Below are 20,607 nucleotides of genomic sequence, written 5' to 3'. Positions count from 1 at the left end.
TCTCTTATATATCTCTTATATATCTCTTATATATCTCTTATATATCTCTTATATATCTCTTATCTCCTATATATCTCTTATTTATCTCTTATATATCTCTTATATATCTCTTATATATCTCTTATCTCCTATATATCTCTTATATATCTCTTATGTATCTCTTATATATCTCTTATATATCTCTTATATATCTCTTATATATCTCTTATATATCTCTTATATATCTCTTATATATCTCTTATATCTCTTATATATCTCTTATTTATCTCTTATTTATCTCTTATATATCTCTTATATATCTCTTATGTATCTCTTATATATCTCTTATATATATATCTCTTATATATCTCTTATATATCTCTTATATATCTCTTATCTCTTATATATCTCTTATATATCTCTTATGTATCTCTTATGTATCTCTTATGTATCTCTTATGTATCTCTTATGTATCTCTTATATATCTCTTATATATCTCTTATATATCTTTTTTATATCTCTTATATATCTCTTATGTATCTCTTATGTATCTCTTATGTATCTCTTATATATCTCTTATGTATCTCTTATGTATCTCTTATATATCTCTTATATATCTCTTATGTATCTCTTATGTATCTCTTATATATCTCTTATATATCTCTTATGTATCTCTTATCTCTTATATATCTCTTATGTATCTCTTATATATCTCTTATGTATCTCTTATGTATCTCTTATGTATCTCTTATGTATCTCTTATCTCTTATATATCTCTTATGTATCTCTTATCTCTTATATATCTCTTATATATCTCTTATATGTCTCTTATGTATCTCTTATATATCTCTTATATATCTCTTATGTATCTCTTATCTCTTATATATCTCTTATATATCTCTTATATATCTCCTATATCGCTTATATATCTCTTATGTATCTCTTATGTATCTCTTATGTATCTCTTATGTATCTCTTATATATCTCTTATATATCTCTTATATATCTCTTATATATCTCCTATATCTCTTATATATCTCTTATATATCTCTTATATATCTCTTATGTATCTCTTATGTATCTCTTATGTATCTCTTATGTATCTCTTATGTATCTCTTATATATCTCTTATATATCTCTTATGTATCTCTTATATATCTCTTATATATCTCTTATATATCTCCTATATCGCTTATATATCTCTTATATATCTCTTATATATCTCTTATATATCTCTTATATATCTCTATATCTCTTATATATCTCTTATGTATCTCTTATATATCTTTTTTATATCTCTTATATATCTCTTATATATCTCTTATGTATCTCTTATATATCTCCTGTATCTCTTATATATCTCTTATATATCTCTTATTTATCTCTTATATATCTCTTATGTATCTTTTTTATATCTCTTATATATCTCTTATATATCTCTTATATATCTCTTATATCTCTTATATATCTCTTATCTCTTATATATCTCTTATCTCTTATATATCTCTTATTTATCTCTTAAATATCTCTTATATATCTCTTATATATCTCTTATCTCTTATATATCTCTTATGTATCTCTTATGTATCTCTTATATATCTCTTATGTATCTCTTATATATCTCTTATATATCTCTTATATATCTCTTATATATCTCCTATATCGCTTATATATCTCTTATATATCTCTTATATATCTCTTATATATCTCCTATATCTCTTATATATCTCTTATATATCTCTTATATATCTCTTATGTATCTCTTATGTATCTCTTATGTATCTCTTATGTATCTCTTATGTATCTCTTATATATCTCTTATATATCTCTTATATATCTCTTATATATCTCTATATCTCTTATATATCTCTTATGTATCTCTTATATATCTTTTTTATATCTCTTATATATCTCTTATATATCTCTTATGTATCTCTTATATATCTCCTATATCTCTTATATATCTCTTATATATCTCTTATTTATCTCTTATATATCTCTTATATATCTCTTATGTATCTTTTTTATATCTCTTATATATCTCTTATATATCTCTTATATATCTCTTATATATCTTTTTTGTATCTCTTATGTATCTCTTATGTATCTCTTATGTATCTCTTATATATCTCTTATATATCTCCTATATCTCTCCTATATCTCTCATATATCTCTCATATATCTCTCATATATCTCTTATGTATCTCTTATGTATCTCTTATGTATCTCTTATATATCTCTTATATATCTCTTATATATCTCCTATATCGCTTATATATCTCTTATATATCTCTTATATATCTCTTATATATCTCTATATCTCTTATATATCTCTTATGTATCTCTTATATATCTTTTTTATACCTCTTATATATCTCTTATATATCTCTTATGTATCTCTTATATATCTCCTATATCTCTTATATATCTCTTATATATCTCTTATTTATCTCTTATATATCTCTTATATATCTCTTATGTATCTTTTTTATATCTCTTATATATCTCTTATATATCTCTTATATATCTCTTATATCTCTTATATATCTCTTATCTCTTATATATCTCTTATCTCTTATATATCTCTTATTTATCTCTTATATATCTCTTATTTATCTCTTATATATCTCTTATATATCTCTTATATATCTCTTATATATCTCTTATGTATCTCTTATATATCTCTTATATATCTCTTATATATCTCTTATATATCTCTTATCTCTTATATATCTCTTATGTATCTCTTATGTATCTCTTATGTATCTCTTATGTATCTCTTATATATCTCTTATGTATCTCTTATGTATCTCTTATATATCTCTTATATATCTCTTATATATCTCCTATATCGCTTATATATCTCTTATATATCTCTTATATATCTCTTATATATCTCTTATATATCTCCTATATCTCTTATATATCTCTTATATATCTCTTATATATCTCTTATATATCTCTTATATATCTCTTATGTATCTCTTATGTATCTCTTATGTATCTCTTATGTATCTCTTATGTATCTCTTATGTATCTCTTATGTATCTCTTATATATCTCTTATATATCTCTTATATATCTCTTATGTATCTCTTATATATCTCTTATGTATCTCTTATATATCTCTTATATATCTCTTATGTATCTCTTATCTCTTATGTATCTCTTATGTATCTCTTATCTCTTATATATCTCTTATGTATCTCTTATCTCTTATGTATCTCTTATGTATCTCTTATGTATCTCTTATGTATCTCTTATGTATCTCTCATGTATCTCTCCTGTATCTCTCCTGTATCTCTCCTGTATCTCTCCTGTATCTCTCCTGTATCTCTCCTGTATCTCTCCTGTATCTCTCCTGTATCTCTCCTGTATCTCTCCTGTATCTCTCCTATATCTCTCCTATATCTCTCCTATATCTCTCCTATATCTCTTATATATCTCTTATCTCTTATATATCTCTTATATAAGAGATATAGGAGATATATAAGAGATATATAAGAGATATATAAGAGATATATAAGAGATATATAAGAGATATATAAGAGATATATAAGAGATATAGGAGATATATAAGAGATATATATCTCTTATATATCTCTTATATATCTCTTATATATCTCTTATATATCTCTTATATATCTCTTATGTATCTCTTATGTATCTCTTATGTATCTCTTATGTATCTCTTATATATCTCTTATGTATCTCTTATATATCTCTTATATATCTCTTATATATCTCCTATATCGCTTATATATCTCTTATATATCTCTTATATATCTCTATATCTCTTATATATCTCTTATATATCTCTATCTCTTATATATCTTATATATCTCCTATATATCTCCTATATATCTCTTATATATCTCCTATATATCTCTTATGTATCTCTTATATATATATCTCTTATATATCTCTTATATATCTCTTATGTATCTCTTATGTATCTGTTATGTATCTCTTATGTATCTCTTATGTATCTCTTATATATCTCTTATATATCTCTTATATATCTTTTTTATATCTCTTATATATCTCTTATGTATCTCTTATGTATCTCTTATGTATCTCTTATATATCTCTTATGTATCTCTTATGTATCTCTTATATATCTCTTATATATCTCTTATGTATCTCTTATGTATCTCTTATATATCTCTTATATATCTCTTATGTATCTCTTATCTCTTATATATCTCTTATGTATCTCTTATATATCTCTTATGTATCTCTTATGTATCTCTTATGTATCTCTTATGTATCTCTTATGTATCTCTTATCTCTTATATATCTCTTATGTATCTCTTATCTCTTATGTATCTCTTATATATCTCTTATGTATCTCTTATATATCTCTTATATATCTCTTATATATCTCCTATATCGCTTATATATCTCTTATATATCTCTTATATATCTCTATATCTCTTATATATCTCTTATATATCTCTATCTCTTATATATCTTATATATCTCCTATATATCTCCTATATATCTCTTATATATCTCCTATATATCTCTTATGTATCTCTTATATATATATCTCTTATATATCTCTTATATATCTCTTATGTATCTCTTATGTATCTCTTATGTATCTCTTATGTATCTCTTATGTATCTCTTATATATCTCTTATATATCTCTTATATATCTTTTTTATATCTCTTATATATCTCTTATGTATCTCTTATGTATCTCTTATGTATCTCTTATATATCTCTTATGTATCTCTTATGTATCTCTTATATATCTCTTATATATCTCTTATGTATCTCTTATGTATCTCTTATATATCTCTTATATATCTCTTATGTATCTCTTATCTCTTATATATCTCTTATGTATCTCTTATATATCTCTTATGTATCTCTTATGTATCTCTTATGTATCTCTTATGTATCTCTTATGTATCTCTTATCTCTTATATATCTCTTATGTATCTCTTATCTCTTATATATCTCTTATATATCTCTTATATATCTCTTATGTATCTCTTATATATCTCTTATATATCTCTTATGTATCTCTTATCTCTTATATATCTCTTATATATCTCTTATATATCTCCTATATCGCTTATATATCTCTTATGTATCTCTTATGTATCTCTTATGTATCTCTTATGTATCTCTTATGTATCTCTTATATATCTCTTATATATCTCTTATATATCTCTTATATATCTCCTATATCTCTTATATATCTCTTATATATCTCTTATATATCTCTTATGTATCTCTTATGTATCTCTTATGTATCTCTTATGTATCTCTTATGTATCTCTTATATATCTCTTATATATCTCTTATATATCTCTTATATATCTCCTATATCGCTTATATATCTCTTATATATCTCTTATATATCTCTTATATATCTCTTATATATCTCTATATCTCTTATATATCTCTTATGTATCTCTTATATATCTTTTTTATATCTCTTATATATCTCTTATATATCTCTTATGTATCTCTTATATATCTCCTGTATCTCTTATATATCTCTTATATATCTCTTATTTATCTCTTATATATCTCTTATGTATCTTTTTTATATCTCTTATATATCTCTTATATATCTCTTATATATCTTATATATCTCTTATCTCTTATATATCTCTTATCTCTTATATATCTCTTATTTATCTCTTAAATATCTCTTATATATCTCTTATATATCTCTTATCTCTTATATATCTCTTATATATCTCCTATATCTCTTATATATCTCTTATATATCTCTTATATATCTCTTATGTATCTCTTATGTATCTCTTATGTATCTCTTATGTATCTCTTATGTATCTCTTATATATCTCTTATATATCTCTTATATATCTCTTATATATCTCTATATCTCTTATATATCTCTTATGTATCTCTTATATATCTTTTTTATATCTCTTATATATCTCTTATATATCTCTTATGTATCTCTTATATATCTCCTATATCTCTTATATATCTCTTATATATCTCTTATTTATCTCTTATATATCTCTTATATATCTCTTATGTATCTTTTTTATATCTCTTATATATCTCTTATATATCTCTTATATATCTCTTATATATCTTTTTTGTATCTCTTATGTATCTCTTATGTATCTCTTATGTATCTCTTATATATCTCTTATATATCTCCTATATCTCTCCTATATCTCTCATATATCTCTCATATATCTCTCATATATCTCTTATGTATCTCTTATGTATCTCTTATGTATCTCTTATATATCTCTTATATATCTCTTATATATCTCCTTTATCGCTTATATATCTCTTATATATCTCTTATATATCTCTTATATATCTCTATATCTCTTATATATCTCTTATGTATCTCTTATATATCTTTTTTATACCTCTTATATATCTCTTATATATCTCTTATGTATCTCTTATATATCTCTTATATATCTCTTATGTATCTTTTTTATATCTCTTATATATCTCTTATATATCTCTTATATATCTCTTATATCTCTTATATATCTCTTATCTCTTATATATCTCTTATCTCTTATATATCTCTTATTTATCTCTTATATATCTCTTATTTATCTCTTATATATCTCTTATATATCTCTTATATATCTCTTATATATCTCTTATGTATCTCTTATATATCTCTTATATATCTCTTATCTCTTATATATCTCTTATGTATCTCTTATGTATCTCTTATGTATCTCTTATGTATCTCTTATATATCTCTTATGTATCTCTTATGTATCTCTTATATATCTCTTATATATCTCTTATATATCTCCTATATCGCTTATATATCTCTTATATATCTCTTATATATCTCTTATATATCTCTTATATATCTCCTATATCTCTTATATATCTCTTATATATCTCTTATATATCTCTTATATATCTCTTATATATCTCTTATGTATCTCTTATGTATCTCTTATGTATCTCTTATGTATCTCTTATGTATCTCTTATGTATCTCTTATGTATCTCTTATATATCTCTTATATATCTCCTATATCGCTTATATATCTCTTATATATCTCTTATATATCTCTTATATATCTCTATATCTCTTATATATCTCTTATGTATCTCTTATATATCTTTTTTATATCTCTTATATATCTCTTATATATCTCTTATGTATCTCTTATATATCTCCTATATCTCTTATATATCTCTTATATATCTCTTATGTATCTCTTATGTATCTTTTTTATATCTCTTATATATCTCTTATATATCTCTTATATATCTCTTATATATCTTTTTTGTATCTCTTATGTATCTCTTATGTATCTCTTATATATCTCTTATATATCTCCTATATCTCTCCTATATCTCTCCTATATCTCTCATGTATCTCTCATGTATCTCTTATGTATCTCTTATGTATCTCTTATATATCTCTTATATATCTCTTATATATCTCTTATATATCTCTTATATATCTTTTTTATATCTCTTATATATCTCTTATGTATCTCTTATGTATCTCTTATATATCTCTTATATATCTCTTATATATCTCTTATGTATCTCTTATATATCTCTTATATATCTCTTATGTATCTCTTATCTCTTATATATCTCTTATGTATCTCTTATATATCTCTTATGTATCTCTTATGTATCTCTTATGTATCTCTTATGTATCTCTTATGTATCTCTCATGTATCTCTCATGTATCTCTCATGTATCTCTCATGTATCTCTCATGTATCTCTCATGTATCTCTCATGTATCTCTCCTGTATCTCTCCTGTATCTCTCCTGTATCTCTCCTGTATCTCTCCTGTATCTCTCCTGTATCTCTCCTGTATCTCTCCTGTATCTCTCATGTATCTCTTATGTATCTCTTATGTATCTCCTATGTATCTCCTATGTATCTCCTATGTCTCTCCTATATCTCTCCTATATCTCTTATATATCTCTTATCTCTTATATATCTCTTATATAAGAGATATAGGAGATATATAAGAGATATATAAGAGATATATAAGAGATAAGAGATATATAAGAGATATATAAGAGATATATAAGAGATATATAAGAGATATAGGAGATATATAAGAGATATATATCTCTTATATATCTCTTATATATCTCTTATATATCTCTTATATATCTCTTATATATCTCTTATGTATCTCTTATGTATCTCTTATGTATCTCTTATGTATCTCTTATGTATCTCTTATATATCTCTTATGTATCTCTTATATATCTCTTATATATCTCTTATATATCTCCTATATCGCTTATATATCTCTTATATATCTCTTATATATCTCTTATATATCTCTATATCTCTTATATATCTCTTATATATCTCTATCTCTTATATATCTTATATATCTCCTATATATCTCCTATATATCTCTTATATATCTCCTATATATCTCTTATGTATCTCTTATATATATCTCTTATATATCTCTTATGTATCTCTTATATATCTCTTATATATCTCTTATATCTTATATATCTCTTGTATATCTCTTATATATCTCCTATATCTCTTATATATCTCTTATATATCTCTTATATATCTCTATATATCTCTTATGTATCTCTTATATATATCTCTTATATATATCTTATATATCTCTATATCTCTTATATATCTCTTATATATCTCCTATATTTCTAATGTATCTCTTATATATCTCTTATATATCTCTTATATATCTCTTATATATCTCTTATCTCCTATATATCTCTTATATATCTCTTATATATCTCTTATATATCTCTTATATATCTCTTATATATCTCTTATATATCTCTTATCTCCTATATATCTCTTATATATCTCTTATATATCTCTTATATATCTCTTATATATCTCTTATGGCTTATATATCTCTTATGTATCTCTTATATATCTCTTATATATCTCTTATCTCTTATATATCTCTTATATATCTCTTATATATCTCTTATATATCTCTTATCTCTTATATATCTCTTATATATCTCTTATATATCTCTTATCTCCTATATATCTCTTATATATCTCTTATGTATCTCTTATATATCTCTTATATATCTCTTATATATCTCTTATATATCTCTTATATATCTCTTATATATCTCTTATATATCTCTTATATCTCTCTTATATCTCTTATATATCTCTATCTCTTATATATCTTATATATCTCCTATATATCTCCTATATATCTCTTATATATCTCCTATATATCTCTTATGTATCTCTTATATATATCTCTTATATATCTCTTATGTATCTCTTATATATCTCTTATATATCTCTTATATCTTATATATCTCTTGTATATCTCTTATATATCTCCTATATCTCTTATATATCTCTTATATATCTCTTATATATCTCTATATATCTCTTATGTATCTCTTATATATATCTTATATATCTCTATATCTCTTATATATCTCTTATATATCTCTTATATATCTCTTATCTCTTATATATCTCTTATATATCTCTTATATATCTCTTATCTCCTATATATCTCTTATATATCTCTTATGTATCTCTTATATATCTCTTATATATCTCTTATATATCTCTTATATATCTCTTATATATCTCTTATATATCTCTTATATATCTCTTATATATCTCTTATATCTCTTATATATCTCTTATTTATCTCTTATTTATCTCTTATATATCTCTTATATATCTCTTATATATCTCTTATATATCTCTTATATATCTCTTATCTCTTATATATCTCTTATGTATCTCTTATGTATCTCTTATGTATCTCTTATATATCTCTTATGTATCTCTTATATATCTCTTATATATCTCTTATATATCTCCTATATCGCTTATATATCTCTTATGTATCTCTTATGTATCTCTTATGTATCTCTTATGTATCTCCTATGTATCTCCTGTATCTCTCCTGTATCTCTCCTGTATCTCTTATGTATCTCTTATGTATCTCCTATGTATCTCCTATATCTCTCCTATATCTCTCCTATATCTCTCCTATATCTCTCATATATCTCTTATATATCTCTTATCTCTTATATATCTCTTATATAAGAGATATAGGAGATATATAAGAGATATATAAGAGATATATAAGAGAAAAGAGATATATAAGAGATATATAAGAGATATATAAGAGATATATAAGAGATATATAAGAGATATATAAGAGATATAGGAGATATATAAGAGATATATATCTCTTATATATCTCTTATATATCTCTTATATATCTCTTATATATCTCTTATATATCTCTTATATATCTCTTATATATCTCTTATGTATCTCTTATGTATCTCTTATGTATCTCTTATGTATCTCTTATGTATCTCTTATATATCTCTTATGTATCTCTTATGTATCTCTTATGTATCTCTTATGTATCTCTTATGTATCTCTTATATATCTCTTATGTATCTCTTATATATCTCTTATATATCTCTTATATATCTCCTATATCGCTTATATATCTCTTATATATCTCTTATATATCTCTTATATATCTCTTATATATCTCTATCTCTTATATATCTTATATATCTCCTATATATCTCCTATATATCTCTTATATATCTCCTATATATCTCTTATGTATCTCTTATATATATCTCTTATATATCTCTTATGTATCTCTTATATATCTCTTATATATCTCTTATATCTTATATATCTCTTATATATCTCTTATATATCTCTATATATCTCTTATGTATCTCTTATATATATCTCTTATATATATCTTATATATCTCTATATCTCTTATATATCTCTTATATATCTCCTATATTTCTAATGTATCTCTTATATATCTCTTATATATCTCTTATATATCTCTTATATATCTCTTATATATCTCTTATCTCCTATATATCTCTTATATATCTCTTATATATCTCTTATATATCTCTTATATATCTCTTATCTCCTATATATCTCTTATATATCTCTTATATATCTCTTATATATCTCTTATATATCTCTTATGGCTTATATATCTCTTATGTATCTCTTATATATCTCTTATATATCTCTTATCTCTTATATATCTCTTATATATCTCTTATATATCTCTTATCTCTTATATATCTCTTATATGTCTCTTATATATCTCTTATCTCCTATATATCTCTTATATATCTCTTATCTCTTATATATCTCTTATCTCTTATATATCTCTTATCTCTTATATATCTCTTATTTATCTCTTATATATCTCTTATTTATCTCTTATATATCTCTTATATATCTCTTATATATCTCTTATATATCTCTTATATATCTCTTATTTATCTCTTATATATCTCTTATGTATCTCTTATGTATCTCTTATGTATCTCTTATATATCTCTTATGTATCTCTTATATATCTCTTATATATCTCTTATATATCTCCTATATCGCTTATATATCTCTTATATATCTCTTATTTATCTCTTATATATCTCTTATATATCTCCTATATCTCTTATATATCTCTTATATATCTCTTATGTATCTCTTATGTATCTCTTATGTATCTCTTATATATCTCTTATGTATCTCTTATATATCTCTTATATATCTCTTATATATCTCCTATATCGCTTATATATCTCTTATATATCTCTTATATATCTCTTATATATCTCTTATATATCTCCTATATCTCTTATATATCTCTTATATATCTCTTATGTATCTCTTATGTATCTCTTATGTATCTCTTATGTATCTCTTATGTATCTCTTATATATCTCTTATGTATCTCTTATATATCTCTTATATATCTCTTATATATCTCCTATATCGCTTATATATCTCTTATATATCTCTTATATATCTCTTATATATCTCTTATATATCTCTTATATATCTCTATATCTCTTATATATCTCTTATGTATCTCTTATATATCTTTTTTATATCTCTTATATATCTCTTATATATCTCTTATGTATCTCTTATATATCTCCTATATCTCTTATATATCTCTTATATATCTCTTATGTATCTTTTTTATATCTCTTATATATCTCTTATATATCTCTTATATATCTCTTATATATCTTTTTTGTATCTCTTATATATCTCCTATATCTCTCCTATATCTCTCATATATCTCTCATATATCTCTCATATATCTCTCATATATCTCTTATGTATCTCTTATGTATCTCTTATGTATCTCTTATGTATCTCTTATGTATCTCTTATATATCTCTTATATATCTCCTATATCTCTCCTATATCTCTCCTATATCTCTCCTGTATCTCTCATGTATCTCTCATGTATCTCTTATATATCTCTTATATATCTCTTATATATCTCTTATATATCTCTTATATATCTCTTATATATCTCTTATATATATATATATATATATATCTCTTATATATCTCTTATATATCTCTTATATATCTCTTATCTCTTATATATCTCTTATATATCTCTTATGTATCTCTTATATATCTCTTATATATCTTTTTTATATCTCTTATATATCTCTTATGTATCTCTTATGTATCTCTTATATATCTCTTATATATCTCTTATATATCTCTTATCTATCTCTTATATATCTCTTATGTATCTCTTATATATCTCTTATATATCTCTTATGTATCTCTTATCTCTTATGTATCTCTTATGTATCTCTTATCTCTTATATATCTCTTATGTATCTCTTATCTCTTATGTATCTCTTATGTATCTCTTATGTATCTCTTATGTATCTCTTATGTATCTCTCATGTATCTCTCCTGTATCTCTCCTGTATCTCTCCTGTATCTCTCCTGTATCTCTCCTGTATCTCTCCTGTATCTCTCCTGTATCTCTCCTGTATCTCTCCTGTATCTCTCCTGTATCTCTCCTGTATCTCTCCTGTATCTCTCCTATATCTCTCCTATATCTCTCCTATATCTCTCCTATATCTCTTATATATCTCTTATCTCTTATATATCTCTTATATAAGAGATATAGGAGATATATAAGAGATATATAAGAGATATATAAGAGATATATAAGAGATATATAAGAGATATATAAGAGATATAGGAGATATATAAGAGATATATATATCTCTTATATATCTCTTATATATCTCTTATATATCTCTTATATATCTCTTATATATCTCTTATGTATCTCTTATGTATCTCTTATGTATCTCTTATGTATCTCTTATGTATCTCTTATATATCTCTTATGTATCTCTTATATATCTCTTATATATCTCTTATATATCTCCTATATCGCTTATATATCTCTTATATATCTCTTATATATCTCTTATATATCTCTATATCTCTTATATATCTCTTATATATCTCTATCTCTTATATATCTTATATATCTCCTATATATCTCCTATATATCTCTTATATATCTCCTATATATCTCTTATGTATCTCTTATATATATATCTCTTATATATCTCTTATATATCTCTTATGTATCTCTTATATATCTCTTATATATCTCTTATATCTTATATATCTCTTATATATCTCTTATATATCTCTATATATCTCTTATGTATCTCTTATATATATCTTATATATCTCTATATCTCTTATATATCTCTTATATATCTCCTATATTTCTAATGTATCTCTTATATATCTCTTATATATCTCTTATATATCTCTTATATATCTCTTATATATCTCTTATATATCTCTTATCTCCTATATATCTCTTATATATCTCTTATATATCTCTTATATATCTCTTATATATCTCTTATATATCTCTTATATATCTCTTATCTCCTATATATCTCTTATATATCTCTTATATATCTCTTATATATCTCTTATATATCTCTTATCTCCTATATATCTCTTATATATCTCTTATGTATCTCTTATATATCTCTTATATATCTCTTATATATCTCTTATATATCTCTTATATATCTCTTATATATCTCTTATATATCTCTTATATCTCTTATATATCTCTTATTTATCTCTTATTTATCTCTTATATATCTCTTATATATCTCTTATGTATCTCTTATATATCTCTTATATATATATATCTCTCTTATATATCTCTTATATATCTCTTATATATCTCTTATCTCTTATATATCTCTTATATATCTCTTATGTATCTCTTATGTATCTCTTATGTATCTCTTATGTATCTCTTATGTATCTCTTATGTATCTCTTATATATCTCTTATATATCTCTTATATATCTTTTTTATATCTCTTATATATCTCTTATGTATCTCTTATGTATCTCTTATGTATCTCTTATATATCTCTTATGTATCTCTTATGTATCTCTTATATATCTCTTATATATCTCTTATGTATCTCTTATGTATCTCTTATATATCTCTTATATATCTCTTATGTATCTCTTATCTCTTATATATCTCTTATGTATCTCTTATATATCTCTTATGTATCTCTTATGTATCTCTTATGTATCTCTTATGTATCTCTTATCTCTTATATATCTCTTATGTATCTCTTATCTCTTATATATCTCTTATATATCTCTTATATATCTCTTATGTATCTCTTATATATCTCTTATATATCTCTTATGTATCTCTTATCTCTTATATATCTCTTATATATCTCTTATATATCTCCTATATCGCTTATATATCTCTTATGTATCTCTTATGTATCTCTTATGTATCTCTTATGTATCTCTTATATATCTCTTATATATCTCTTATATATCTCTTATATATCTCCTATATCTCTTATATATCTCTTATATATCTCTTATATATCTCTTATGTATCTCTTATGTATCTCTTATGTATCTCTTATGTATCTCTTATGTATCTCTTATATATCTCTTATATATCTCTTATGTATCTCTTATATATCTCTTATATATCTCTTATATATCTCCTATATCGCTTATATATCTCTTATATATCTCTTATATATCTCTTATATATCTCTTATATATCTCTATATCTCTTATATATCTCTTATGTATCTCTTATATATCTTTTTTATATCTCTTATATATCTCTTATATATCTCTTATGTATCTCTTATATATCTCCTGTATCTCTTATATATCTCTTATATATCTCTTATTTATCTCTTATATATCTCTTATGTATCTTTTTTATATCTCTTATATATCTCTTATATATCTCTTATATATCTCTTATATCTCTTATATATCTCTTATCTCTTATATATCTCTTATCTCTTATATATCTCTTATTTATCTCTTAAATATCTCTTATATATCTCTTATATATCTCTTATCTCTTATATATCTCTTATGTATCTCTTATGTATCTCTTATATATCTCTTATGTATCTCTTATATATCTCTTATATATCTCTTATATATCTCTTATATATCTCCTATATCGCTTATATATCTCTTATATATCTCTTATATATCTCTTATATATCTCCTATATCTCTTATATATCTCTTATATATCTCTTATATATCTCTTATGTATCTCTTATGTATCTCTTATGTATCTCTTATGTATCTCTTATGTATCTCTTATATATCTCTTATATATCTCTTATATATCTCTTATATATCTCTATATCTCTTATATATCTCTTATGTATCTCTTATATATCTTTTTTATATCTCTTATATATCTCTTATATATCTCTTATGTATCTCTTATATATCTCCTATATCTCTTATATATCTCTTATATATCTCTTATTTATCTCTTATATATCTCTTATATATCTCTTATGTATCTTTTTTATATCTCTTATATATCTCTTATATATCTCTTATATATCTCTTATATATCTTTTTTGTATCTCTTATGTATCTCTTATGTATCTCTTATGTATCTCTTATATATCTCTTATATATCTCCTATATCTCTCCTATATCTCTCATATATCTCTCATATATCTCTCATATATCTCTTATGTATCTCTTATGTATCTCTTATGTATCTCTTATATATCTCTTATATATCTCTTATATATCTCCTATATCGCTTATATATCTCTTATATATCTCTTATATATCTCTTATATATCTCTATATCTCTTATATATCTCTTATGTATCTCTTATATATCTTTTTTATACCTCTTATATATCTCTTATATATCTCTTATGTATCTCTTATATATTTCCTATATCTCTTATATATCTCTTATATATCTCTTATTTATCTCTTATATATCTCTTATATATCTCTTATGTATCTTTTTTATATCTCATATATATCTCTTATATATCTCTTATATATCTCTTATATCTCTTATATATCTCTTATCTCTTATATATCTCTTATCTCTTATATATCTCTTATTTATCTCTTATATATCTCTTATTTATCTCTTATATATCTCTTATATATCTCTTATATATCTCTTATATATCTCTTATGTATCTCTTATATATCTCTTATATATCTCTTATATATCTCTTATATATCTCTTATCTCTTATATATCTCTTATGTATCTCTTATGTATCTCTTATGTATCTCTTATGTATCTCTTATATATCTCTTATGTATCTCTTATGTATCTCTTATATATCTCTTATATATCTCTTATATATCTCCTATATCGCTTATATATCTCTTATATATCTCTTATATATCTCTTATATATCTCTTATATATCTCCTATATCTCTTATATATCTCTTATATATCTCTTATATATCTCTTATATATCTCTTATATATCTCTTATGTATCTCTTATGTATCTCTTATGTATCTCTTATGTATCTCTTATGTATCTCTTATGTATCTCTTATGTATCTCTTATGTATCTCTTATATATCTCTTATATATCTCCTATATCGCTTATATATCTCTTATATATCTCTTATATATCTCTTATATATCTCTATATCTCTTATATATCTCTTATGTATCTCTTATATATCTTTTTTATATCTCTTATATATCTCTTATATATCTCTTATGTATCTCTTATATATCTCCTATATCTCTTATATATCTCTTATATATCTCTTATGTATCTCTTATGTATCTTTTTTATATCTCTTATATATCTCTTATATATCTCTTATATATCTCTTATATATCTTTTTTGTATCTCTTATGTATCTCTTATGTATCTCTTATATATCTCTTATATATCTCCTATATCTCTCCTATATCTCTCCTATATCTCTCATGTATCTCTCATGTATCTCTTATGTATCTCTTATGTATCTCTTATATATCTCTTATATATCTCTTATATATCTCTTATATATCTCTTATATATCTTTTTTATATCTCTTATATATCTCTTATGTATCTCTTATGTATCTCTTATATATCTCTTATATATCTCTTATGTATCTCTTATATATCTCTTATATATCTCTTATGTATCTCTTATCTCTTATATATCTCTTATGTATCTCTTATATATCTCTTATGTATCTCTTATGTATCTCTTATGTATCTCTTATGTATCTCTCATGTATCTCTCATGTATCTCTCATGTATCTCTCATGTATCTCTCATGTATCTCTCATGTATCTCTCATGTATCTCTCCTGTATCTCTCCTGTATCTCTCCTGTATCTCTCCTGTATCTCTCCTGTATCTCTCCTGTATCTCTCCTGTATCTCTCCTGTATCTCTCATGTATCTCTTATGTATCTCTTATGTATCTCCTATGTATCTCCTATGTCTCTCCTATATCTCTCCTATATCTCTTATATATCTCTTATCTCTTATATATCTCTTATATAAGAGATATAGGAGATATATAAGAGATATATAAGAGATATATAAGAGATAAGAGATATATAAGAGATATATAAGAGATATATAAGAGATATATAAGAGATATAGGAGATATATAAGAGATATATATCTCTTATATATCTCTTATATATCTCTTATATATCTCTTATATATCTCTTATATATCTCTTATGTATCTCTTATGTATCTCTTATGTATCTCTTATGTATCTCTTATGTATCTCTTATGTATCTCTTATGTATCTCTTATATATCTCTTATATATCTCTTATATATCTCCTATATCGCTTATATATCTCTTATATATCTCTTATATATCTCTTATATATCTCTATATCTCTTATATATCTCTTATATATCTCTATCTCTTATATATCTTATATATCTCCTATATATCTCCTATATATCTCTTATATATCTCCTATATATCTCTTATGTATCTCTTATATATATCTCTTATATATCTCTTATGTATCTCTTATATATCTCTTATATATCTCTTATATCTTATATATCTCTTGTATATCTCTTATATATCTCCTATATCTCTTATATATCTCTTATATATCTCTTATATATCTCTATATATCTCTTATGTATCTCTTATATATATCTCTTATATATATCTTATATATCTCTATATCTCTTATATATCTCTTATATATCTCCTATATTTCTAATGTATCTCTTATATATCTCTTATATATCTCTTATATATCTCTTATATATCTCTTATCTCCTATATATCTCTTATATATCTCGTATATATCTCTTATATATCTCTTATATATCTCTTATATATCTCTTATATATCTCTTATCTCCTATATATCTCTTATATATCTCTTATATATCTCTTATATATCTCTTATATATCTCTTATGGCTTATATATCTCTTATGTATCTCTTATATATCTCTTATATATCTCTTATCTCTTATATATCTCTTATATATCTCTTATATATCTCTTATATATCTCTTATCTCTTATATATCTCTTATATATCTCTTATATATCTCTTATCTCCTATATATCTCTTATATATCTCTTATGTATCTCTTATATATCTCTTATATATCTCTTATATATCTCTTATATATCTCTTATATATCTCTTATATATCTCTTATATATCTCTTATATATCTCTTATATCTCTTATATATCTCTATCTCTTATATATCTTATATATCTCCTATATATCTCCTATATATCTCTTATATATCTCCTATATATCTCTTATGTATCTCTTATATATATCTCTTATATATCTCTTATGTATCTCTTATATATCTCTTATATATCTCTTATATCTTATATATCTCTTGTATATCTCTTATATATCTCCTATATCTCTTATATATCTCTTATATATCTCTTATATATCTCTATATATCTCTTATGTATCTCTTATATATATCTTATATATCTCTATATCTCTTATATATCTCTTATATATCTCTTATATATCTCTTATCTCTTATATATCTCTTATATATCTCTTATATATCTCTTATCTCCTATATATCTCTTATATATCTCTTATGTATCTCTTATATATCTCTTATATATCTCTTATATATCTCTTATATATCTCTTATATATCTCTTATATATCTCTTATATATCTCTTATATATCTCTTATATCTCTTATATATCTCTTATTTATCTCTTATTTATCTCTTATATATCTCTTATATATCTCTTATATATCTCTTATATATCTCTTATATATCTCTTATCTCTTATATATCTCTTATGTATCTCTTATGTATCTCTTATGTATCTCTTATATATCTCTTATGTATCTCTTATATATCTCTTATATATCTCTTATATATCTCCTATATCGCTTATATATCTCTTATGTATCTCTTATGTATCTCTTATGTATCTCTTATGTATCTCTTATGTATCTCCTATGTATCTCCTGTATCTCTCCTGTATCTCTCCTGTATCTCTTATGTATCTCTTATGTATCTCCTATGTATCTCCTATATCTCTCCTATATCTCTCCTATATCTCTCCTATATCTCTCATATATCTCTTATATATCTCTTATCTAAGAGATATAGGAGATATATAAGAGATATATAAGAGATATATAAGAGAAAAGAGATATATAAGAGATATATAAGAGATATATAAGAGATATATAAGAGATATATAAGAGATATATAAGAGATATAGGAGATATATAAGAGATATATATCTCTTATATATCTCTTATATATCTCTTATATATCTCTTATATATCTCTTATATATCTCTTATATATCTCTTATATATCTCTTATGTATCTCTTATGTATCTCTTATGTATCTCTTATGTATCTCTTATGTATCTCTTATATATCTCTTATGTATCTCTTATGTATCTCTTATGTATCTCTTATGTATCTCTTATATATCTCTTATGTATCTCTTATATATCTCTTATATATCTCTTATATATCTCCTATATCGCTTATATATCTCTTATATATCTCTTATATATCTCTTATATATCTCTTATATATCTCTATCTCTTATATATCTTATATATCTCCTATATATCTCCTATATATCTCTTATATATCTCCTATATATCTCTTATGTATCTCTTATATATATCTCTTATATATCTCTTATGTATCTCTTATATATCTCTTATATATCTATTATATCTTATATATCTCTTATATATCTCTTATATATCTCTATATATCTCTTATGTATCTCTTATATATATCTCTTATATATATCTTATATATCTCTATATCTCTTATATATCTCTTATATATCTCCTATATTTCTAATGTATCTCTTATATATCTCTTATATATCTCTTATATATCTCTTATATATCTCTTATATATCTCTTATCTCCTATATATCTCTTATATATCTCTTATATATCTCTTATATATCTCTTATGGCTTATATATCTCTTATGTATCTCTTATATATCT

This window comes from Crinia signifera, chromosome 12 (assembly GCF_055691185.1).
Source record: "Crinia signifera chromosome 12, ASM5569118v1, whole genome shotgun sequence".
Taxonomy (NCBI): Eukaryota; Metazoa; Chordata; class Amphibia; order Anura; family Myobatrachidae; genus Crinia; species Crinia signifera.
The sequence above is the reverse complement of the archived record's forward strand: the minus strand, read 5'-3'. Positions refer to the sequence as shown.